The 26,125-nt window shown below is 43.9% G+C and overlaps 1 protein-coding gene across 2 annotated transcripts in view; it reads left to right on the top strand.

Moving 5' to 3' along the window:
* cdh13 (cadherin 13, H-cadherin (heart)) overlaps window positions 1–26,125 on the top strand; it is a 568,028-nt gene that overhangs the window by 6,997 nt on the left and 534,906 nt on the right. The gene's annotated exons all lie outside the window — the stretch shown is intronic.

Raw genomic sequence — 26,125 nt, 5'->3', positions numbered from 1 at the left:
TTCACTGGAGCAAACTTTTTACATACTCACCTTTTCACTTCTCTATTCCTCTGCCTCTCTATTCCTCTGCCTCTCTAACTCTGTGCCTGTGATTTTATGACTCTGTCCCCAGCCAGTGCGTCTCTGAGGGGCTGAACTCTCTGTGCCATTTCAATGTGGCCTAGCATTACAGCAGTCTCTTGGAACAAGCCAAATGGAACACTTGTTCTGAATGTAGCCCATTATGCCCTTTCCCTGCCACCCTCCCAGCTCAGAGAGAGGGTGGTAACCAGTGGAGACATTAGAGGCCATGGCTCTCTTCAGAGAGAGGTGGTCCTTTTTCACCCCTGTCTCGTGCTCTCCCCCCTGCTCGCTAGTCCGCCTGTTGCCTTTCATCTTCTGTAATCCACATCAGAAGGTGTGAGCAGAATGTCACATCTGGGAGAGAGGGAATCAATCAACCTGCCTCCACCCCGACAACCGCAGTACTTCCCCTGGACTGCAAGATGGCGACATGGAGCCAGATATCCTATTGGGATGGAGACCGGGACAATGCTCTTCAGATCTACCTACCTACCCAGTCCCATTGTTTGAAGTGTGTGTTTTCGAAAATGCTTTGCCAAAGCAGATTGGAGATTAAACATGTGAACTTGGCCGTCAGAAGTGAGTTGCCGTCGGAGGACTAGGAAATAGAGCATACAAAGCACTATATTGGTAAGGAGGTCGCTTTCAGGCAATTAGAATAGCTTTCCCCTTTTATTGCTTTTGATGTCGTCGTGTGGTGGAATGAGTGAGCCAGTACTTTAGTCTGCCTTTGACTGGGGGCTGGAAGTTAAATTGATTTAATTTAGATCCAATTAATATCCTCTTTTAAGGGTTTGGTGGTTGTGTAATGCAGTCTGAAATGATGGGTGAAATAGAAGGGATGTTATTGCCAATGACCTTTTCCATACCATAGTCATCATCCACCATATACAATGGGTATCATAAGTATTCACCCCACCTAGTATTTTTTCACATTTATTTCCATTACAAAGTGGGATTGAAATAGATTTAATGTGATTTTTTTTGTTATTGATCTACACAAGATACTCCATTATCTCCATGGCTCCCGAGTGCCGCAAAGGTCTAAGGCACTGCATCGTAGTGCTAGAGGCATCACTACAGACCCCGGTTTGATCGCGGGCTGTATCACAACCGGCCGTGATCGGGAGTCCCATTGGGCAGCACACAATTGGTTCAGCATCGTCCAGGTTAGGGGAAGGTTTGATACCAGGGTATCATTGTAAATGTGTTTTTTAATTATTTTTTTATAATAATAATAATGTCATAGTGAAAAGAAAATAATATATTCTACAAATGTTTACAAATTAATAAAATTAAATAACTAAAACATAGCCGTTGCATAAGTACTCACCCCCTTTGTTTAGGCTTAAAAAAAGTGGCTTAACAAATCACATAAATTAAATGGACCTATGAAATAATAGGGGTTGACATGATTTTTGAATGACTACCCCTTCCTCTTTCCCCCATACATACAACATTTGAAAGGTCCCTCAGTCAAGTATTGAATATCAAGCACATATTCAACTACAAAGACCAGGGAGCTTTTTGAAAGCCTCATAAAGAAGGGCAGTAATTGGTAGCTGGGTAACAATAACAAATCAGACATTCAATATCTCTTTAAGCATGGTCAAATTAGCATTATAAATTGGGTGGTTCGAGCCCTGAATGCTGATTGGCTGACAGCCGTGGTATGTCAGACCATATATCACAGGTATGACAAAACATTCATTTTACTGCTCTAATTACGTTGGTAACCAGTTCATAATAGCAATAAGGCACCTGGGTTTGTGGTATATGGCCAATATACCACGGCTAAGGGCTCTATCCAGGGACTCCGCGTTGCGTCATGCATAAGAACAGTCCTTAGCCGTGTTATATTGGCCATATACCACACCTCCTTGTACCTTATTGCTTAATTATATTATGCTGTGGATGATGTATTAAACCACCCAGACACATCAAAGATACAGTCGTCCTTCTGAACTGAGCTGCAGAACAGGATGTCACCATGAGGTCATTGGTGATTTTAAAACAGCTACGGAATTCAACAGCTGTGATCGGAGAAAACTGAGGATGGATGATAAACATTGTAGTGACTCCACAATAATGACCTAAATGACAGAGTGAAAAAAGAATACAAATATACAGAATACAAATATTCCAAAACATGCATATGTAAGCAACCAGTGGAGGAAAAAGTAGCCAATTGTCATACTTGAGTAAAAGTAAAATTCTACTTGAGTAAAAGTTTTAAAGTATTTGGTTTTAAATAGACTTAAGTATCAAAAGTAAACGTATAAATATTTTCAAATTCCTTATATTAAGCATAATTTTCTTGTTTTTTTTAAAATTTACAGATGGCAAGGGGCACGCTCCAACACTCAGACATAATTTACAAACGGAAGCATGTGTTTAGTGTGTGAATTTGACCATTTTCTTGTCCTGTTAATCATTCAAAATGTAATGAGTAATTTTGGGTGTCAGGGAAAATGTATGGAGTACATAATTTTCTTTAGGAATGTAGTGAAGTAAAAGTAAAAGCTGTAAAAAATATAAATAGTAAAAAAAACTACTTAAGTAGTACTTTCAAGTATTTTTACTTAAGTACTTTACACCACTGTAAGCAGCAAGGCACTAAAGTAATACAATGTTTAGCTTAAATGCAAAGCCTTGTGTTTGGGGCAAATCCAACACAACACATCATGAGCAACTGCCTCCTTATTTTCAAGCATGGTGGTGGCTGCATTATGGTATGGGTATCCTTGACATTGGCAAAAACTGTAATTTTTCAGGATTAAAAGAAACTGGATGGAGCTAAGCACAGGCAAAATCCTAGAGGAAAACCTGCTTCAGTCTGCTTCACACCAGACACTGGGAGAGGAATTCACCTTTCAGCAGGACAATAACCTATAACACAAAGCCAAATCTACACTGGAGTTGCTTACCAAGATGTTCCTGAGTGGCCAAGTTACAGTTTTGACTTAAATCTGCTTGAAAATCTATGGCAAGACTTGAAAATTGCTGTCTAGCCATGATCCCCAACACCTTGAAAAGAATAATGGACAAATATATTGCACAATACAAGTGTGCAAAACTCTTATGAGACTTACCCAAGAAGACTCACAGCTGTAACTGCTGCCAAAGATGTATCTAACATTCACTCAGAGGTGTGACTACTATTTTAATCAAGGTATATTGTTTTATTTTTCATTCATCTTAAAAAATATCTATAATTTCTATTCCACTTTGACATTACAAAGTATTTTGTATAGATTGTTGACGAAAAAGTACAATTAAATACATTTTAATCCCACTTTGTAACACAATCAAATGTAAAGAAATCCAAGGGGTGAATACTTATGATACCCAATGTACTTTGTTTTGTAACCCGTACAATGTTTGATGTGTAGTATCACATCCATCATGTAGCATCTTACTGTAATTACATTCCATCAGACATGAGAAAGGCAAAGAATCCCTTTGAAGATTGTATGACCGATGACCGTCACTTTGATATGAACATTATGTGATAGTAACAAAATAGGCAATTAGAAACTGGGAGCTGCTGTGCCTATTTTGACACATAAATACCTGCCCATTTAATTTGTGTGTACAGAACACGTCTAAGTATAAAGACATATCTATTTAAAAATAATGCTCTCTTGAATGCTGTTCTAAAGAAACCATTTTATGCCACTGAAGTAAAAGAGAAGCTGTGATTGTTGGTGTATAGAAATCTCAAAGCGTGTTAGTTATTAAGCGGCTTTGCATAGCTATTTTGGGAGGACTGGAAGCTATTGTTCTAGTGTTGAGATAAGATTTAAAGGTGTCTGATTGCAGCTCTGTCATGTGTTCAGTCAGGCACTAGTGATCAGGAAAAAAATCTATAGAGTTACATATTGGTATATTATTTTTGACGCTATATCATATGGTACCGTTTTGACAATATTGCCAAAATATTTTTGCGCTAGTTGGTTGTACCTGCACCAAAACTCCAGTATTTTTCCTTCGTAGCTTGTTTTACATCTTCTTTTTAAGTGGCGAATTTGTTTTCAGCACTTCTATTTCCATGACTGATCAAAACTCTATTTTTCTCATGGCTCTCTCTTGTCCTTCTGCAGAAGACACATGGTGAGCATTATGTTTGGATCATGGAGTCGCAATAAAATCACAGTATTGAATTGCAATACAAATGTGACCGACCGGCTCAATTTGGTCTTATGTAGCAAAATTGGAAATGGTGTTTTTTGCATTGGATAAAAGTACAGACTCCGAGCTAGAAAATGGTATATCATGCACTATAGTTGAGGAACAATGGGAAAGTAATTCTGATTTGAAAGTTGTAACCCCACTTTTGAGAAAATGGCACTGGAGAGGTTTTCTTTGTCTACACCCATTCAGCATTGTTCACACCCTCTTAAGCCTTAGCCGCACCCATCTCTTTAAGGATTCACATGAGGCCATGTGCTAAACAGAGTGAGTACGGTAGTGTACTAAACAACCAAATATTTCAAGACTAAAGATTAGTTTATACTATGTTTATCGACATGTCTGTAGACAGTTGTCGCAATGACATCATGAACATTCTATTGTCGTCCGACATCAAACTTGTCGTTGTCGTTATGAAAAAGTATAAACACAAAAACGACAGGCTGCATGACAGCCTGGTGGTCCATAGCATATATATATATATATATTTTTTTATATATATATATTTTTTACCCCAATAAACCCATCCATTTAACCTTTTCACACGTACCAACAAACGGGTGTGATCATTCTACATTGGTCCCTGTTGCGTACATTCAAACCGGTGTGATTAGAACACTTGATTAGAATGCTTATTTAGAATGTCTATTTTCGATTGACGCAACAATTAGCATTTGAGCTGGCCACACTTTTGTTTTCACAGAAACATTTTGCACAAACACAGTCCTTACAAAGTTATGTCCAGAATGTGACTAGTTTATTATAGGATGGAATGATCAGACATTCACAGAAGTAGCTACACCATAACACAATCAAAAATGTAGGCTACATTTGTTCTAGCGCTAACTGAGGTAAGATTGACTTACAAGCTGCCTTGCTTGTTTTTTTCCGCATCAACTAAAGATAATAAGAGGAGACAAGATGAGTTTGGTCTGTTTATAGTATGCATGTTGATGGGGGTGTGTCGTCTACGATCATCTACTTCCCTTCATTCACTTTCGGAAGTTTACCCGAAAGATGAGTGAACCATTCCTTCACCTCATTATAACATCTTTGGTCTGACAGATTATGTGAAACCCAGAATGCATTGTATAATGTCAACAAACATGGCACCATACATAGCTGGCAAATAGCTTAGCTCATTATAATCAGTACAACCTTCCAAAAAGTATTTTACACACATCATAGGTGTCCATTACAATCTATGGAAAAATCGGAATGCATTATTTGTCTTAGTACTCGAAAACATGTGAATAAAACTGTAAATACATTATGGTCCATACATACATACTGCTGCGCGCCAAATTCAAATACAGAAATACTCATTATAAAAATTTAGAAAACAAAACATATTTTACATAGGTTTAAAGATTAACTTCTTGTGAATCCAACCATGGTGTCAGATTTAAAAAATGCTTTACGGCGAAAGCATACCTTACGATTATTTGAGAACATAGCCCACTAGACAAATCATTACAAACAGTAACCAGCCAAGTAGAACAGTTACACAAGTCAGAAATAGAGATAAAATGAATCCCTTACCTTTGATGATCTTCATATGTTTGCACTCAGCAGACATTCATTTACTCAATAAATGTTCCTTTTGTTCGATAAAGTCTCTTTATATCCAAAAACCTCAGTTTTGTTTGCGCGTTTTCTTCAGTAATCCACAGGCTCAAACGCAGTCAAAACAGGAAGACAAAAAAATCCAAATTGTATCTGTAAAGTTCATAGAAACATGTCAAACGATGTTTATATTCAATCCTCAGGTTGTTTTTAGCCTAAATAATCGATAATATTTCAACCGGACAATAACGTTGTCAATTTAAAAGGTAAACAAGAAACGCACTCTCTCGGTCTCGCGCATGAAAAAGCTCTGTGACACTTTAGGGTCCACTCATTCAGACTGCTCTTACTTCTTCATTCTTCAGAATACAAGCCTGAAACAATTTCTAAAGACTGTTGACATCTAGTAGAAGGCATAGAAACTGCAATTTGAGTCCTAAGTCAATGGATACTGTAATGGCATTGAATAGAAAACTACAAAACCACAAAAAAAACTACTTCCTGAATGGATTTTTCTCAGGTTTTCGCCTGCCAAATCAGTTCTGTTATACTCACAGACACTATTTTAACAGTTTTGGAAACTTTAGAGCGTTTTCTATCCAAATCTGCCAGTTATATGCATATCATATCTTTTGGGCCCGAGAAGCAGGCAGTTTAATTTGGGCATGCATTTCATCCAAAATTCCGAATGCTGCCCCCTACCCTAGAGAAGTTAACTGTCCTGTTGCGTAATAATCACATTTTGGAACAGTGAGTGCATTCTGACATCACGTGCATAAAACAACTCACGCTGGGACGACCGTTAGAGATATTTGGAACTCAGGTGTGAAAAGGTTAAAAATGAATTTAGTATATGTCAATTTACCAAACTAGGCAACTAAAAGCAACTTTCTAAACAATGTTTTGGTTCATTTCTAGCTTGTTAGCTAGCTAGCTAACGTTAAGTTAGCTGGCTAGCCAGTTCAAATAATGACCATATCATATAACTGACAACGTCTTAACTTGTATTGATTATTACATGAAAATAAACTCACAACAAGATCATTATTTACAAGTTAATGGTGAGCTAATTAAAGAAAACAGCATACGGTTGTGAGTGTGACAAAATAAAAACAGGGAATCCTATCGGAGAATTTTAGAACTTGGACACTGTCTCATTGGCCTAATGTTATATCCTAATTTGACTTTGATGCAGGTCATGTTGTTCTTCACATTACCGTCTCTGGTAAACACACACTATATCAAATAAAATCAATGTTTATTTGTCACATGAAGATGATACAGAAAGTGTAAACGGTACAGTTAAATGGTTACTTTCATAGTGGACTCTTTTATTTAGACATCTAGCTAGCTAGCTAAACAATGAACCATAATCCCAGCTCATAATGTTACTACCCTGCATGAATCTGCTGGTAGCTAAAACTAACCAACTAGGTTCAATGGTAGCTAGCTAGCTAACATTAGGCTATAACTAGCAATGGAAATGGCTCTGAGATACGAATATGATTACTACACAGATCATACACGTAACGTTAGTTAGCTAACTAACAGTATGCTTTAACTTGCAATTACATTTTTTTAAACGTATAATATCTGAAAATATAGACTCTAGACTCCTTTACCCGAATACATGGATGAACGCTTCTCCCTCTCTGTCACGGATGCCATGGTTGCCCAGACATTCCACTGATTTCAAAACTCGGTCCTCCAGAAAGTGTAGAGCATCTTTCAAAAAGTAGTGTTAGAAGGATTATCTACACATACTGAGCAGCTCATGTTATATCCAGAAGCTACATGGCAGACCAATCTGAACTCATCTCTCGGCATGTCCAGCCCAATTTTATTATTTACATTTTTTTATTTCACCTTTATTTAACTAGGTAGGCCATTTGAGAACAAGTTCTCATTTACAACTGCGAGCTGGCCAAGATAAAGCAAAACAGTGCTACAAAAACAACAACACAGAGTTACACATGGGATAAACAAACGTACAGTCAATAACACAATAGAAAAATCTACATACAGTGTGTGCAAATGAAGTAAGGAGGTAAGGCAATAAATAGGCCAATAGAGGCGAATTAATTACAATTTAGCAATTTACACTGGAGTGATATATGTGCAGATGATGATGTGCAAGTAGAATACTGGTGTGCAAAACAGCCGAAAAACTCAAACAAATATGGGGATGAGGTAGGTAGTTGGTTGGATGGGCTATTTACAGATGGGCTGTGTACAGCTGCAGCGATCGGTAAGCTGCTCTGACAGCTTACGCTTAAAGTTAGTGAGGGAGATACAAGTCTCCAACTTCAGTGATTTTTGCAATTCGTTCCAGTCATTGGCAGCAGGGAACTGGAAGGAAAGGCGGCCAAAGCAGGTGTTGGCTTTGGGGATGACCAGTGAAATATACCTGCTGGAGCACGTGGGTGTTGCTATGGTGACCAGTGAGCTGAGATAAGGCGGAGCTATACCTAGCAAAGACTTATAGATGACCTGGAGCCAGTGGGTTTGGCGACGAATATGTAGCAAGGACCAGCCAACGAGAGCATACAGGTCGCAGTGGTGGGTAGTATATGGGGTTTTGGTGACAAAACGGATGGCACTGTGATTGACTGCATCCAATTTGCTGAGTAGAGTGTTGGAGGCTAATTTGTAAATGACATTGCCAAAGTCAAGGATCGGTAGGATGGTCATTATCTCAGCCAGTCATGGTTTCCTGTCTTTTTCTGTGGCTAAACCAACTAGGCTTGTAATTTAACACATTTATTTATTCATTTAATTTTAAAGTAAGTTCCAGAAGGCATTTCTGACAAAAAACGCATTTTGATTAGTATATATTTTTTTGCATTCATATGCCTCTCCTGTGAAGTAGTAACGCACGACATACACCTAGATTCCTGAAATGAGTCACATAGAGAATCAATAGAATCGTGAGGATCGCAATTAGGGCTGACCTCAATTAGTCGACTGGTCGATTGTTTGTTCGATAGGCTGTTGGTCAACCAAGATTATTTTTCGTCGAGCAGTACCAGTCAACAGTTTGGACACACCTACTCATTCAAGGGTTTTTAAATGTATTTTTACTATTTTCTACGTTGTAAAATAATAGTGAAGACATCAAAACTATCATATAACACATATGGAATCATGTCGTAACCCCAAAAGTGTTAAACATATCCAAATATATTTGAGATCCTTCAAAGTAGCCTTGATGACAGCTTTGCACACTCTTTGTCACACCCTGATCATTTTCACCTGTCTTTGTGATCCCCCCCTCCAGGTGTCACCCATCTTCCCCATTATATATCTGTTCCCCCGCTCTGTTCCCCGCTTCAGCATTAATGTTCATATGTCGTTGTGTTACCCGTGTGCTGACGCTGTTCCTGTCTTGTTCCATGTCTGTTCCTCATTAAATGTTCAACTCCCCGTACCTGCTTTTCTTCTTCGGCGTCGGTCTTTACAGAATACTGAAGCCACCAAACAAAGCATCGGGCAGTGCTGGCTTTCTGGTTGGTGGTGACGTCGGGTCCGGAGGCCGCCACTGATGGAACTGGAGGTGCCTAAGCCAGCACATCGGGCTGTCACGCCCTAGCTGGCTCGAGAGGTTGCTTGCCCTGGTTGGCTTGGAAGGCGCCCATCCCACGTCAGGTCTCAGCCGGATCGTCAGGTTTTTACGCCCAGCCGGCTCGTCAGGCTGCTACGCCTCCGCCGGATCACCGGGCTCCCACACCTCAGCAGGATCGTCAGGCCTTCATGCCTCAGCCGGCTCGCCAGGCTCTCACGCATCTGCCGGTTCGTCGAGATTTCACGCCCAGCCAGCTTGTCCAGCGCCCGTGCTCGGCCAGCCCGTCAGGCTTGCCCAGGTGGGACGCCCCCTGGGGGGGGTGTACTGTCATGCCTGCTCCCACTCTTCTGCCAGGCTCCCCAACATTACGCACTCCTGCCACCATCATTACGCACACCTGCCTTTCCCCGTCAAGCGCATCAGCGATTATTGGACTCACCTGGACTTAATCACCTCTGTCATTACCTCCCCTATATATGTCTGTTCCTCCGCTCTGTTCCCCGCTTTAGCATTAATGTTAATATGTTGTGTTACCCGTATGCTGACGCTGTTCCTGGCTTGTTCCATGTCTGTTCCTCATTAAATCTTCAACTCCCGTGACCTGCTTCTCTTCTCTGGAGTCGGTCCTTACACTCTTGGCATTCTTTCAACCATCTTCAGGAGGTAGTCACTTGGAATGTGAAGGAAAAGCAGCCAACAAGTGCTCAGCATATGTGGGAACTCTTTCAAGACTGTTGGAAAAGCATTTTGGTTGAGAGAATGCCAAGAGTGTGCAAAGCTATCATCAAGGCAAAGGGTGGCTACTATAACTATAATGCAACTGTTTAATACAAATTGTTTTGCGTTCAACTTGTAGCCCTGGTTGTCCGTAAAAAAATGGTAAAACACTTAATTGTGACGCTAGATACTGTATGAGGGCTGGACATGCAGCTAAATGAAAGTCAGATAAATGAAAGTCAGAAAAATGAGAAGACGATTTTTGCTGGGGTCTCGGGACTGATAGGATTAACACTCATTCTCTCAATATGCACACTAGACTACACACAGAAATGCACACACACACACGAGCATGCTCACACGCACACACACACACACACGCACACACACGCACACACACACACACACACACACACACACCGTACCTGTACACACACAGAGCACACGCACGCACACACACACACACACACACACACACACACACACACACACACACACACACACACACACACACACACACACACACACACACACACACACACACACACACACACACACACACACACACCATACCTGTACACACACAGAGCACACACACATGCAAGCACACATATGCATGCTCATTATACATTTACCTTCAAACGCGTGCCATTATCTGATTTTCACGGCTCCGATCTGTGGGGAGTTTCAGTGAGCAGTCTAGATTTCTCTCTGGAACCAGCGGGCTGGATTTGATTTTCATTAGAATTTCATGTCTTGGCTGTCATATCCTCTCCCCACCCTGCACGCTTTGGTGGACACAATTTTCCGCTGCGGTGGACCCACACACGGTGGACTGGTTAGCTAGAGCCACAACGGGTGGCTGGTTAGCTAAAGCCACACCGGGTGGCTGGTTGTCAGTGTGTTGCACTGTTGAAGGCCGCTCTCGCACTGAGGCACTGTCCGACATCTATCAAAAACACCACCCCCTGCTTCTACACACAAAATCAAATACCATTTTATTTGTCACATGCGCCGAATACAACATGTGTCGACCTTACCGTGAAATGTGTGCTTATGAGCCCTTCCCAACAGTGCAGAGTAAAAACATATAATACAAAGAAAAATAGCATACCTAAACACGCATACACACACACGCACACACACACACACACACACACACACACACACACACACACACACACACACACACACACACACACACACACACACACACACACACACACACACACACACACACACACACACACACACAGGCATACACCCAGTGACAACACACATGGGTGTGTTGACAGTGTGTTGCTGTGTGTTTACAGTGTGTTGATATTTGCGACAGCGACTCTGCTGAATGTTTATCCTATTGTGAGAGAGCTGAATCGATGTGAGATAATTTGGTGCATCACAGTGCTAATGGAATCAGAAGAGAAGTAAGGTGTGGCTCTGGAGGAAATGTCCTGTTCATCATCCACTCAATGATTTCCAAATGTAAATGTCACACAGACTGCCCAGAGTATTTAACACAGGCAAACAGACAGCCAAGTGCCAAATCACTGTGAATGTTAACCTTCATAACATATCATGGTCAGACTCACTCAGCACATGGCAGGCCAGCATTATGACTCACTAAGCTCTAAGCAGACAGTGGGAAGGACTCCAGTTCCTTAAATAAAAGCTTCTGTCTGTCTAACACTGCTGGAAATATACTGCCTGTCAGCACCATAGTCATTACTGAGTGATTCATGTTCCCCTCCGTTTACAGTATTCTAATCTACCAACTCTAATTTATAATGCAGTATTGATGATACCAATAGAGTATTGGGGCAATCAAATCATAACCATTTCGTCAAGTCAATCTGTTCAGTAGTTCTTGACTTGTATTGGGAGTCCATGCTCTTTTGGCTCCTGTGTCGCTGGTTATCTAGTGGGTCACAGACCCTGTCTGTGTTATCTCACCAGTAAGAGAAGCCACGGTCATTAAAGGCCTAGTGTGGTGTGTAGCAGACATGCTTAAACTAGCATGCACTGTCTGATGATTTATTGCATGGTGAATCCTCCTGTCCCACTTTCCCTTACGCATGTTCTGCTGCAGTCTCTAACCCTCTCTGGGAGACTACATGGTAGTGCTACGTTTCTCACTACTAAGTGCTTTTTGCATAAAATGTGTGCGTTTGTTCTTTACTGTGTGTATTGTGTATAGTAGAGAGGCTGTACAAAACAGGCAGGCTACAAAGCCCACCATAATAACCGATGTTTATATTAGACTTTCATGTATGTTTCCTGAGAGCTCACATTATTGAAGGAGGTATGTATTTGATCCTGTTTTGTACTTGGAGTTAGGGCTGTGGGTTCCGACAGAGATCATTGTGGCACGGTCAGCCCTTTTCATGCTGCGGATGGGAGCGGGCGGTCAGAGAGACGACTTTGGGATTAACATTTTTGTTCATCAGATTATTTGGAAACGGTTGTCTTTCTTATTTGTATGGATTAGCCTAGGACTACCTATTGTATTAAAAGCACATATTTGTCACATTATTCACAAACTCAGAATTCGCTGCTTCAACTTCAGTAGCCTACCGCTCCTCTCCTAGTTTGGCATGTGAGATCAAGTGTGCCTAGTATATGTATGGTCTCAATGAAATAGAGTAGGCTGCCTATGCATAGGCGGAACATCAGACGGCGGTTATCTTTCCAAGGAAATTAACTTAACTATGATTAGGCAATAGTTTACTACAGTGTCTGACTCTGTAAATACATACTGATAATGGAAGAAGTGGAGGGAGCTCAACCAACGTGAGTCGAGGTGCAATCGAAACATTTGATTATCATTGGAAGGGAACACACAGGCTACCATGGTGAGAGAGCGTTGCACTTTTACATTTTCAAAAGATATTGATTACACACATATTCCTCTCTTCCTGCAAATCGTCCTCCTAAAAGGAAGGCTAAATCCTACATATATGCAAAACTGCTCAAGGGAAAGTGCAAGTGTCCGCTGTCATCATTCTTGCTGCTTCAAAGTTCAGTAGCCATACCTGCGAGATCAGGTGCGCTTGTGGTCTCAGTTAAATAGAGTAGGCGATAGCCTATGCATGGGCCGAGAAACACGGGGCAGTTATCTTTCCAAGGAAATGTACTTCCTAAATATGATAAGGCTATAGTTTACTACATTGCCTAGAAATAAATATTGATCTCCCGTATTTGTCTCCGTCTCAAATTCGCCCCACTCCTAAAAGCTCAAAATAAATTCTCTCCAACTGTGCTCTCTTGAAACTACGTCTAGTAATACCGATAGCATAATAGAATGGGCCACATTTGCCTATAGGGCGCAAAATCGCTGCGACCATGGCTGGCAAGTGAGCTGTGTCACATACGCCTAAAATAACATTGCGGGACTGTGGTTGGGTTCGGACCAGTTCTTGCGGTAGCGGGTGGGAGTGTTGGACAGAAAGCCAGCAGGTGCTGACAGGGTTCGGTATTAAAAGCTGCTGGTTTCAAATTCCTCTCTGTGTTCAGTGAGTATTCTTGCTATGCTACTCCACATCTTGACTTTGTCGAGTTGACAGTGTCACTTTCCATGTCAAAAATCTAACTGAAAGGTTGAAAGAGACACTTTATATCACAGTCACTTTCCTGTCTTGACTAGCATTTTGCTTTAAATAGATCTCATCACATCTCATCATGTTTCCCTCCCTCTCTGCTGTGTCTGACCTCTCTGCTGTGTCTGACCTCTCTGCTGTGTCTGACCTCTCTGCTGTGTCTGACCTCTCTGCTGTGTCTGACCTCTCTGCTGTGTCTGACCTCTCTGAGCTGTGCTGACTTGGCTCTGCTGTGTCTGACCTCTCTGCTGTGTCTGACCTCTCTGCTGTGTCTGACCTCTCTGCTGTGTCTGACCTCTCTGAGCTGTGTCTGACCTCTCTGAGCTGTGTCTGACTTCTCTGAGCTGTGTCTGACCTCTCTGCTGTGTCTGACCTCTCTGCTGTGTCTGACCTCTCTGCTGTGTCTGACCTCTCTGCTGTGTCTGACCTCTCTGAGCTGTGTCTGACCTCTCTGAGCTGTGTCTGACCTCTCTGCTGTGTCTGACCTCTCTGAGCTGTGTCTGACCTCTCTGCTGTGTCTGACCTCTCTGCTGTGTCTGACCTCTCTGCTGTGTCTGACCTCTCTGAGCTGTGTCTGACCTCTCTGAGCTGTGTCTAACCTCTCTGCTGTGTCTGACCTCTCTGAGCTGTGTCTGACCTCTCTGCTGTGTCTGACCTCTCTGAGCTGTGTCTGACCTCTCTGCTGTGTCTGACCTCTCTGCTGTGTCTGACCTCTCTGCTGTGTCTGACCTCTCTGCTGTGTCTGACCTCTCTGAGCTGTGCTGACTTGGCTCTGCTTGGCTGCTTCATGGAAAATTCACCTTCTGGAGTGTGGTGTTGTCTCTTCACACCCCAGGGTACGTTATTGACGGGAACGTAATGAGCATGTAGTGTCTGACCAACAGCTGCATCCCCCCCAGCATACCGCCAGACTGCCAGCTCACTCAGAGGGCACTTAGGGGTCAGGAGCTCAGCCTCAGACACAGAACGGCTCTCTGATGATCACAAACTAAAGCTCTACCTCTCTAACTAACATTTTCACAATCTAATGTTTAAGACAAGGATATAGTTTGATGTGACATCTCCATAGGGCCCCAGTGTAGTAAGGCTAGACTGAGGTTTTAAGGTCATTAGATTCCAGCTGGGGGTCCAACCTCAAGGCATATGGCAGGAGGTCCCCAGTCCACCTCAAGGCATAGTGCAATAGCTGACTACTTGTTGCAAAACGTCTCATCTGTCCCCTGAGGCAATACCGGTCACCTTCACTGAGAGGTGAAGCAGCAGTGACATCAGTTTTAGCCTTCGGTCTGTGACACTGTCCTGTGTTCTACATCCTATCTTGTCCTACCACGTTGGTCTTTAGGACTTACTGTAAGTCCACATGATACGTGTACTACACCTGTTGTACACATTGGATATAGCTGTGCCCATTGGATGTGACTATGTTGAAACTTAGCTTTTCAGCTAAACAAGAAGAGAGATGATATTTCATCAACACACTCAGTGTTATTTTAGCTTCTCTATGTGCCAACTCTGTCTTCATCTCTTCATCCAGTTGATGTGTGCTTCCTGGACCTGTCACAATGAAGAAAGAAAGTTGGTTTATTGTCTTAATGTTCTGTTTACCAAGCTGTTTTCTTGATGCTCAGCCTGAAGGTTGCAGCACTATGCCTGCTCATTTAACACTAGTGGCTTTGACTCTTTATTTATCTGGAGTCAAGGCAGCCCAGCAGCATTCAGTCACTGAATTTAACCTCAGCACCCCCCCCCCCCCCTCTCTCTGAAAGGCCTCTCTGAAAGGCCAAAGTCCCCTAGTCTTCCATCAATCTTCTCTGTATCAACACCAGCACCAGACCCAGCAGCACACACAGTCTTGAGCTGCTGTGCACACAAACACACTTAGCTGGGAATTAATATGCTCTGCCTAGTGCTGATGGAGAGGAGGGGGAGATGGAGGGAGGTAGGGAGGGTGTTTCTCACTCTTGAATGCCTCTTGGTGATGGGAGGACGTGGCCGCTGAGTTGTGCCACAGAAATGGGTCCTGACAGACTCATTTCTCACGCTCAGATTTCCTCACCGTCCCCAAGTTGTGGTCGGTTGGCGCCCCAGTCCCACATAGAAGTGATTAATATTTATTTTGCTTGTGCGCAGATACTGATGAGCAGGGTACACTGGCCTCTTTGTCTCCCAGCCTTTAGGACTGTCAGAGCCCTCAGGGAAAGGTAATGAGGAGAACTCATCGCCCTATCATCCCCTCTCTCTCTCTTTCCTCTCCTCCTGCTAGTTTATAGACCTCACAGCTACCATTTAAGAGGATGTTACCTGTATGGTCATATGATCTTTGCCCTCAAGCCTGAAACCTTTATCACTGAAGTATATGATTAAACTTACAGCACACACACCACACTTCTAAATGTTGGAGAGAATAGCCACCAGTCTTTCTGTTCCAGTTCTCCATCTATTGTACCAGGTAACAGTACCTAATCACATTCCTACCTTTCCAACACCTACAAGAATTCAAGCGAGAGATTTTTCAATACAAGTATTACCCAGAATGCATCAGGATCGGCCTTGCCACAGAGTCAGGCGTGAACGGGAAATGTCCAGAAGGAATAGACAAGCTTCTCGCTCATTATTCTGATGGTTTCACTTTCCCCCTGAATATTTTGTTGTTGCAGTGGGTGCAGCTTTGGATGTGACAGATTTCTGTTCATTAGGCAAAACACATATTCAGTTATAACAGGCCTTTCTGCGAAGTGGTTGTCATTGCCATCATGGTAGCAGCAGAACCAGTAACCGGTAACATGCATTCATCATGAGGGTGTTGGACTCCCACTGACCACCCTCAAATATGTCTCCTAACACGCTGTTCCATTCTTTACTGTGATAAAGTGAAAATAGAAAATGAATTGAAGTAAGGAAGGAAGAGGCATGGATGCAATTTTCCATTAAACATTGCATTAAACAATGGTGACACAAACACATTTTTTTATTATCAATAAAGAGGAAAGAAAGGGATAGCAAATAAAAGTAGACTTATTTTCCATGATTGAATTTTCTATATGCCTTGGTACGGCCATAAGCAAGGAAATGAAAACAGACAAACATTAAACAGCCTTGTGTGTTTGTGTGTGCACCGTGCATGCGTGTGTGTGAGAGAGCATTTGTGTGCCTGTGTTTATGCGTGTGAGGATGCTTGCATGCCTGTGTGTGCGCAAGTGCCGGGTGTATGTTTGTGTGTTTTGTTGCTGGAGTGGAGAGTATGTGGTGGTGTGTGAATGGTTCCAGGCAATCACTTTTATCCTGCTGGATCTCTCTCTGGGTAGAGAGATTGGCCTTTGTAGTTGTGATTGGAAGGAATTAAGGGCTGCCTTTGGTAGCTAGCAACAGCAGCCAACAGGGAAACAGCTTTAGCCATGCACTTTTGAATGTGGTGTGTGTGTGTATATGTGTGCGCACGTGCTAGTACATGCGTACATGTGTGTGTGTGCGTGATCAGAGACTGATTTCTCGCTGTGTAAAGTCGTCAGTCATGATGCATGAAAGAATAGAGGAGCTTTACTCAGTCGGAGCCTCAGGTTGTGAAACATCAAGCAGAGCCTTAATTGAGAACTCTTTGAGGTGCTGCATCTACACTCTAACAAATTCTTTTTTGGGGGGGATGACCCAACTGCTGGGTTGCAGGTATTGGGTCACTCAGTTGGGATGTTGTCTTTAAAAAAAGCAAGATTGGGTTGATGATGCTGGGTTGTTGAGATATGGGCCAGCGGGTCAGATCAGAAGACTGGGTTACCTGCGCTGGGTTACCAAACGACTCAGATTGGGTTGTTGATGCTGGGTTGTTGAGATATGGGCCAGCGGGTCAGATCAGAAGACTGGGTTACCTGCGCTGGGTTACCAAACGACTCAGATTGGGTTGTTGATGCTGGGTTGTTGAGATATGGGCCAGCAGGTCAGATCAGAAGACTGGGTTACCTGCGCTGGGTTACCAAACGACTCAAATTGGGTTGTTTTTAACCCATCATTTTTTGGAGTGTATCCCTTGTAGATAACTGGGAATTCTGTTACACATAACTGGAAGGCAGGTTGGCATTTATATTCATGAATCTTGCCCTGGAGGCAGCTCTGCAGAGTGGTCACTAGCTGGCACAGACAAAAAGTCATAAAATCAGATTTTTAATCTAACCTTAACCTTAACACTTACCTTAACCACACTGCTAACCCTAATGCCTAACCCTAACTTTAAATTAAGATCTAAAAGCTAGCCCATCTATCGGAAATCGATTCATGACAATAAATGTCAACCTGCTACTGGAAGAGTCTTGGATGCCAAAACATCAAGTAGTACTATCTGCAATAGCGTAGATGTATTGACTGTGCCCTTTTCCCCCAGGAATGTAAAAACATTCCTAGAGAGCATCATAACTAAAACATATACAGCAGAACAGCTAATCCATAATATTCACTGATGTCCTCTCTTCAGTGAGTGAATAATGGAATTTCCATGTAATGATGGAGAGAGGGAGAACAGTTGTTTCATTGGTTATTGTCCTTTTTGAAGCAGTGAGAGGTTAAAGCGGAGCAGCCTGTTCATATTCCCCCTCATTATTGTTTTCCTGCTCTGGGTTCTGTCACAACAACAGTACCACGCTGTCTGATAGCAGCCTCCCTGTGCTCTGCCACGGGGAATAACAAATTGGGCTTGTTTTACAGCGAGGGAGCGTGACTGCACAAAGGCCTTGGATTTGTAGCGGGGGTGGCTTGAGAGAATGGTCTTTCCGCTTGAATGTAACTAAGCACAATGATGCAAGAGTTCAGACACAGACAGGCCTTGCTGTTAGTGTTCGTGGTTAGCCTTGGTTATCAAACATGTGAAGGGAGGGATGGTGGTAGTGGTACGGGAGGTAGAATCCCCTTCTGGTGTGTGTGTCTGATGTGAAGGTCCACACCAGGAACATCCCATTCATTCTAAGGCACACACTGGCCAGAGGAGTCCGGCCTATCCAGTTGCTCCTCATCACATACCCATTAAACCACAGCCACGTTTACATGCAGGATTGTCTCTACGGGGCTCAGCCCTCTGGTCATGGGGAAGCTACCATTCAGTAGCTAGCACAGAGCTGGAATTAAAGGGCAACAGTAAAGTGGCAGAACTATATTGTTATCGCTAAACAGACAACAATGTGTTATCATCATAAGGGGCCAGTGATTGGCCTCTGGCTGGTGGCCACAGTGTGTTAGTGGCTGAAACAGCAGCTCTTGACTTTAGGCCCTTTCTCTTTGAGCACTTCAGGGCTGAAGTATCATTTTGTGATGGGAGGCCTGGGTTGTATTCCCCCTCCCCTCCTCCCATCCTCTCAGGCTGGTAGCAGTGAGGGGAGCCAGGGGTAATGGCAGGCCACTCCAGGCCTGATCAGGACTCTCTGGGGCTCAGGAGGGACACTTAGATGACAGACAGAGACACAGTACATAGTGCCTAAGGGTTCTGATTAGGCTCCTGTAGAGAAATGTAGTGAGGGGGAGGGATTCTACTCTGGCTATCAGCGGTATCTGTTGCTGTGAAAAGTAGGAGGAGGGAGAGGGAGTGTGAGGGAGAGAGAAAATAAGCCAGAAAAGTAGAGTAAAGAGATTGACCAGGAAAGAGATAAGGTTGGGAGAGAAATGGAGGGAATTAGAAAGGCTTTGAAAGAGAGGTGAGTGAAAGATGGAGAAAGAAAACCATGTATTCAAAGAGAGAGAAACAGAGGGATAGAGAGAGGGAGAGACTGTCTACGTGGATTTTTTATGAGATATCTTGTGTGTTTTGGCTCTGTATTGGTTTTTCCCTATTCGTTTCACATGATTCCCCATCACCTTTCCCTCTGGACCTTAGCCCCTGACTCCAGCCTGTGTTGCCCAGTACAAGCACCTATTTTTGGGCTTGGCCATGCGCTGAGGAGGGCTTAGATACACAGTAGTCACCAACCACGGCCTTCACGGCTTAGTTACGGTAATGTAAGTCAGCCTGTGGGAAGGCCGAGCTTTCCAGAACCTTACACAGGAGATGGAGAGGGGGGGAGAGAGAGGGACAGGACAGGACAGGGGAGTAGGAGAGGGAGAGGGGGGAGAGAGAGGGACAGGACAGGGGAGTAGGAGAGAGAGAGGGGGGAGAGAGAGGGACAGGACAGGGGAGTAGGAGAGGGAGAGGGAGAGGGGGGAAGTGAGAGGGACAGGATAGGGGAGTGGGAGAGGGGGGGAGAGAGAGGGACAGGACAGGGGAGTAGGAGAGGGAGAGGGGTGGAGAGAGAGGGACAGGACAGGGGAGTAGGGGAGGGAGAGAGAGGGACAGGACAGGGGAGTAGGGGAGGGAGAGGGTGGAGAGAGAGGGACAGGGGAGTAGGAGAGGGAGAGGGGTGGAGAGAGAGGGACAGGACAGGGGAGTAGGAGAGGGAGAGATTTGGAGGCACTCAATGTTTGTAAATTAATATCATGAATTGCAGATTTTTTAAATCCTAGAGGGAGAGGGGGGGAGTGAGAGGGACAGGATAGGGGAGTGGGAGAGGGAGAGGGGGGAGAGAGAGGGACAGGACAGGGGAGTAGGAGAGGGAGAGGGGGAGAGAGAGGGACAGGACAGGGGAGTAGGAGAGGGAGAGGGGTGGAGAGAGAGGGACAGGACAGGGGAGTAGGGGAGGGAGAGAGAGGGACAGGACAGGGGAGTAGGGGAGGGAGAGGGGTGGAGAGAGAGGGACAGGGGAGTAGGAGAGGGAGAGAGGTGGAGAGAGAGGGACAGGACAAGGGAGTAGGAGAGGGAGAGGGGTGGAGAGAGAGGGACAGGACAGGGGAGTAGGGGAGGGAGAGATTTGGAGGCACTCAATGTTTGTAAATTAATATCATGAATTGCAGATTTTTGAAATCCTATTCAGTATTTTATCAGTGTCAATTAATCCCCAGAGTGTCTTTGAAGTGCCATATAACCAACAACATTTAAATTAAGATTTACCCAGAATGATATGAAGATAATACTTGGCAATGAGAAAACAGTGGCGTAATTCACTCAAATGAATCAGAGCGTGCTAATGACAGCAGCAGAGAGAGACTAGTAATAATGATAGAGGATGATGAAGAGGTTAAAGCACAACACAGGACCAGCTGCTACTCAGATTAGAGTGAAATTAAAACAAAATGACTACATTACATCAAACATGGAGACAGACGACCGGGTGATCAAACAAAATGATGACAAACAACCCAACTCAAGTCCAACCCAGAGACTATAATACACCCTGAGAAGTCTGAGTCCCTCAGGCTCTTGTCTGCATCTGGCTCTCCATCTATCTATCCCCCGTCTCCATCTCTCCCTCTGTTCCTTTGCTCCTTCTGTATCACCTCTCAGTCCTTAACCCGCTGCTGCCGTAGTGTTGTGGTACGTACAGATACTCTGCTGTGTAATCAGATGCCTTCCATCCCCCTCTTGTTAGCCCTATAGCCCTGGCCTGTCCTGCTGCTGGACCATTGAACACATACTGTAATGAGATACGTGAAGGTGCCTGTTGTGTGGGCTATATAGGCAGTGTTTGAAGCTCAATGTTCAATTGAAGTCTCCCTACCATCATATCTAAGCCAATATGACATGGATTTAGATGAACATTTGCAAATCAACTTGATTGAAGGTACACAACACAATGAGTAGTCCATGACCCAGAACCACATACCAGATTTTTAACAGGGTTGTTAGCATTAGGGGGAAAAAAGTCAATGTCTTGCCCAGATCTAGCTTAATATCTAGGCATCAGAGAAGAGTGAGAATACAGCGTCCATAAAGTGACCATGTAGTGTGGCAACAGCTTTGATCAAATGTATATTTCCTAAACAAAAGCACATGAACACTTGTAAAGGATTAATTGCATAAAGAAATATATATTGATGACTTGATATAAAAACTGTCATTAGTTGATTGCATCGGACACTGTATTGTGCCCTTATGCCCGTGCCTTTACACATGAATCAATCGTGTCTTCTCTTTATGCTTGGGGTCCACAGTCAGCACACAGCTTCAGGGCTTTGTGTGAGCCAGCCTCACAAACAAATCGGTTGCACTGCACACAGATTTCATGGGCCTTGTTTGGTGTGCACCTGCCGAGTTGACATTGTGTCTTCTTTTTACTGAGGGGGAGCTGTGGTGCTTGGGGAAGAGGGAGAGCAGGACCTGCTGCCTTGACGGCCTGCTTTGCGGCTGTAGCTTCTTTCTTGGCGTCCATGTGGTTCTCACGAAGCTCACCTGCCAGATCCATGATGAAATCTCTCCTGCTGACTGTCTGGTCAAGGCATTGCTTGTACTGTACAACACTTGCGCGTTGATAGCAGCCATGTCAAGCTCGTTATAGAACATCGCAACAGGCCAGCGGCGAGAACCTCCTTTTACAGAGTACAGTCTTGCCATCTGGTCGAGTACATCCACACCAAACTATTACATAAAGTAAAATATAATAGAAAAGGTTAGAATAATATAGAATAATGCTACTAATAGCAATAACAATAATATTCATGTAATAAAAGGGAATCATATGTGGTGTTTGGCAGATGGAAAGGCTATCTGTATATGGCAGAGATATATATCTTTGTGTGATTGTAGTCTGTCACTGTCTCCGGTTTCTTCTTCTGGTCACTGCCAATGGCAACATTGGGATGCATGGTGCTGAGGATGCAAACACTTGTATTTCATTTATATCTGTAAACCGTGAGTGTTGCTTTACCACTCTCCATCACTGATGTGGAGTACAGCTCCGCTGCTATGTTGTTCTGTGCAGAGGGGGGCTGCTCCTGCCTTTGTTTGTTCACTGTTCCGAGCAGGCTAGTCTTCTTTGCAATCAACTTGTCTGCCAGGGAAATTGATGTGAAGAAGTTGTCCATCGTCACATTTCTGCCTTTGCAGAAACACACGTAAGCAGAGCCTCAGTGCAGTTGTGCACTAGTTTTGATTGGCCGGCTGTGCAGCCTGATTGGCATCTTTTGTTTCCCGCTCATCAATTTGGAGGACAGATGATTTTTACACACTACGCGCTTCAGCACTCACCGGTCCTGTTCTGTGAGCTTGTGTGGTGTATCACTTTGCGGCTGAGCTGTTGTTACTCCTAGACGTTTCCACTTCACAATAACAGCACTTACAGTTGACCAGGGCAGCTCTAGCAGGGCAGAAATTTTACAAACTGACTTGTTGGAAAAGTGGCATCCAATGACGGTGCCATGTTGAAAGTCACTGAGCTCTTCAGTAAGGACATTCTACTGCCAATGTTTTGTATATGGAGATTGCATGGCTGTGTGCTTATACACAGGTCAGCAACGGGTGTGGCTCAAATAGCCAAATCCACTAATTTGAAGGGGTTTCCAAATACTTTTGTATATATAGTGTATGAACCACATATAGTTAATGGTTGAACCTCAAAGGCACATGTAAACACAGCCTCAGTGCAGATGCATGCTAGCATCAGACAATTTACCAGACTCGATTGACAGCATCGCTGTTTCAAACATGTAGAATACATTCCAGCTCCGGCATACGCTCCCTCTCCTGCCTTCTTGTCATTATTGTAATCCAAATTTGTGCTGACTGATTAACACAGTGTCAAGTTACTTTCAGTGTATACCCAGAAAATCTGAAGTCGCCATCCACAAGTAAAAACTTGTCAGGGGTGCTGGTGCTGCACACAGTGTACCCAGGTAAAACAACATCAGAATCACTGAAGGGGTTCGACTAATCTCGGCCCGGTGCCCATTTAGCGGCTGAAAGTTGTTTGCATTCAATTTGGAACCGGGCTGCCTCCCGGGCGTGAGCCAGGTGCCCCGTTCAGTCAGACGGTGAAGTCGGCTCAGAACAAAAGTGACGTAATTAAGCATGTGTAGTAATGAGTAGGATTCTATTTTTTCACATGCAAAAGTGATTGCTTAGACTATTGTATTTCAGCCACACAAGAGAAGTAAACGTTCAGTACAGAATGAATTAACAAAATCAATTTGGAAGTAAACGTTCAGTACAGAGTGAATTAACAAAATCAGTTTGGAACAAACGCTTCCAGACTGACCATTTAAATGGTCTGTAGAAATCAATGTTTTAAGGACAGGGTTCATAGTGTAATGGTTAAATCTGAAGATTGTGGGTTCCCCTCCCGGAGGATAGATTTTGACTAGTGTTTTGTTTACAGTTTTGACAGCCTCCACCCAACACACACACACCCACACACACTTATTTTCATTTCTTATGTGGCTCTTAAAAGAGCCTTCGAGTTTGTGAAGTGGCAGGCAAGTGGCAGTGAGTGTGATGTTGTGTACTACTGCGTGCATCTTGTTAGAATGGAGGAGAGACCAGCTGTCAGGCTCTCAAGGAAGAGGTCATTGCCCTCATCCGTGAGATGCACGCCATCCCTACGGTACTGTCCAAAGACACAGAGCTTTTTGTCAGAGTGGCGGATTGTGGGCATGCGCCTGTCATGGAAAAATGCAAGCTGGTCCATGTGGAGCTGACAAACTACTAATGCCAATTCAATGCACGTTGTACAGTGGCTTGCGAAAGTATTCACCCCCTTAGCATTTTTCTTATTTTGTTTCCTTAAAACCTGGAATTAAAATAGATTTTTGGGGGGTTTGTGTCATTTGATTTACACAACATGCCTACCACTTTGAAGATGCAAAATATATTTTTGGGTGAAACAAGCAAGAAATAAGACAAAAAAATTGAAAACTTGAGCGTGCATAACTATTCACCTCCCCAACGTCAATACTTTGTAGAGCCACCTTTTGCAGCATCTAACCACTGGGATTTTTGCCCGTTCTTCAAGGCAAAACTGCTCAAGCTCCTTCAAGTTGAATAGGTTCCGCTGGTGTACAGCAATCTTTAAGTCAAAACACAGATTCTTAATTGGATTGAGGTTTGGACTCTGACTAGACCTTTCCAAGACATTTAAATGTTTCCCCTTAAACCACTCGAGTGTTGCTTTAGCAGTATGCTTAGGGTCATTGTCCAGCTGGAAGGTGAACCCCCGTCCCAGTCTCAAATCTCTTGAAGACTGAAACAGTTTCCCTCAAGAATTTCCCTGTATTTAGCGCCATCCATCATTCCTTCAATTCTGACCAGTTTCCCAGTCCCTGCCGATGAAAAACATCCCCACAGCATGATGCTGCCACCACCATGCTTCACTGTGGGGATGATGTTCTCGGGGTGATGAGAGGTGTTGGGTTTGCACCAGGCGTAGCGTTTTCCTTGATGGCTAAAACCCCACATTTTTGTTTCATCTGACCAGAGTTCCTTCTTCCATATGTTTGAGGAGTCTCCCATATGCTTTTGGCGAACACCAAAAAAGCATGAAAACGTAGTGTAATTGGATAATGTCTTACTGTGGTGTGTGAAGATTCCACTACTTTTGTAGGCGCTACAAATCACATTATTTTGGGAGCACCTCCTCTAAGAGTATGAATTAGGCTGTTTGAGAAGTGTGAATCCTAAGCAACCTGACTACACATAGTTTGAAGTAAAATACCAACATAACTACTGTAGAAGGTCAAACCTGTGTTCTGGGACACCTTGCTAGAGCATGGTTGGAATAGGCATTGTGGTGCTTTCTTTTTTTCTTTTTCGGCTTCAGAACAATGCCTACTTCTCACTTAAAACAGCTTTTTGTTTTTAATAAACATCACTTTGACTATACACAGCACAGTGGCTGCTGAACGACAGAGGGCATCCCCAGTGTGTGGAGGAAGAAAAGCAAGGTGTGGCTGCCAGGGAAGACATGTGCCTGCCTGTCCTCTGGGAAACTTTATTGAGCCCCACATCATCAGCTCTCATCTCAGCTACAGTGCCATTACTCTTTATTCTGGCCAGCACAGCACAGCACAGCAGTACTAGCCCAACATCAGCACTAGCCCCGGCTGCAGTCCTCACCCCGGCTGCAGTCCTCGCCCCGGCTGCAGTCCCAGCCCCAGCTGCAGTCCCAGCCCCATCCCTAGCCCCTGCTGCAGTCCCAGCCCCAGCTGCAGTCCCAGTCCCAGCCCTAGCCCCGGCTGCAGTCCCAGTCCCAGCCCCAGCTGCAGTCCCAGCCCCAGCTGCAGTCCCAGTCCCAGCCCTAGCCCCGGCTACAGTCCTAGCCCCAGCCTCAGTACCAGCCACAGCCTGACTATGGTATCCAGGGATTGAGTGTAATTATTCCCTTTACTGTGTGGCTCAGCTTTATTTATCTTAGTCTTGACAGAACAGAGCTCTCTGCCTCACAGTCACACCACTGGAGTATGAAGGAGCTGCTCCCCTCTTAAATGGATTATGGCCCTGATGGAAGCTACCAGGGCTGGTGAGGTGCGAGTGAGAGGCGTGTGACTGATGGAATTAACCATCACAGTGGGAAGTACAGGGGGGTTCGGGGGTGGTGTAGAGGAGGATGACTGATCGGAGAAACCATTGCTGGGAGGTATAGAATAAGGAAATGTG

Source organism: Salvelinus namaycush, chromosome 21 (genome assembly GCF_016432855.1).
Source record: "Salvelinus namaycush isolate Seneca chromosome 21, SaNama_1.0, whole genome shotgun sequence".
Taxonomy (NCBI): domain Eukaryota; kingdom Metazoa; phylum Chordata; class Actinopteri; order Salmoniformes; family Salmonidae; genus Salvelinus; species Salvelinus namaycush.
Note: the sequence above shows the minus strand (reverse complement) of the source record. Positions and strands in the feature narration are given on the sequence as shown.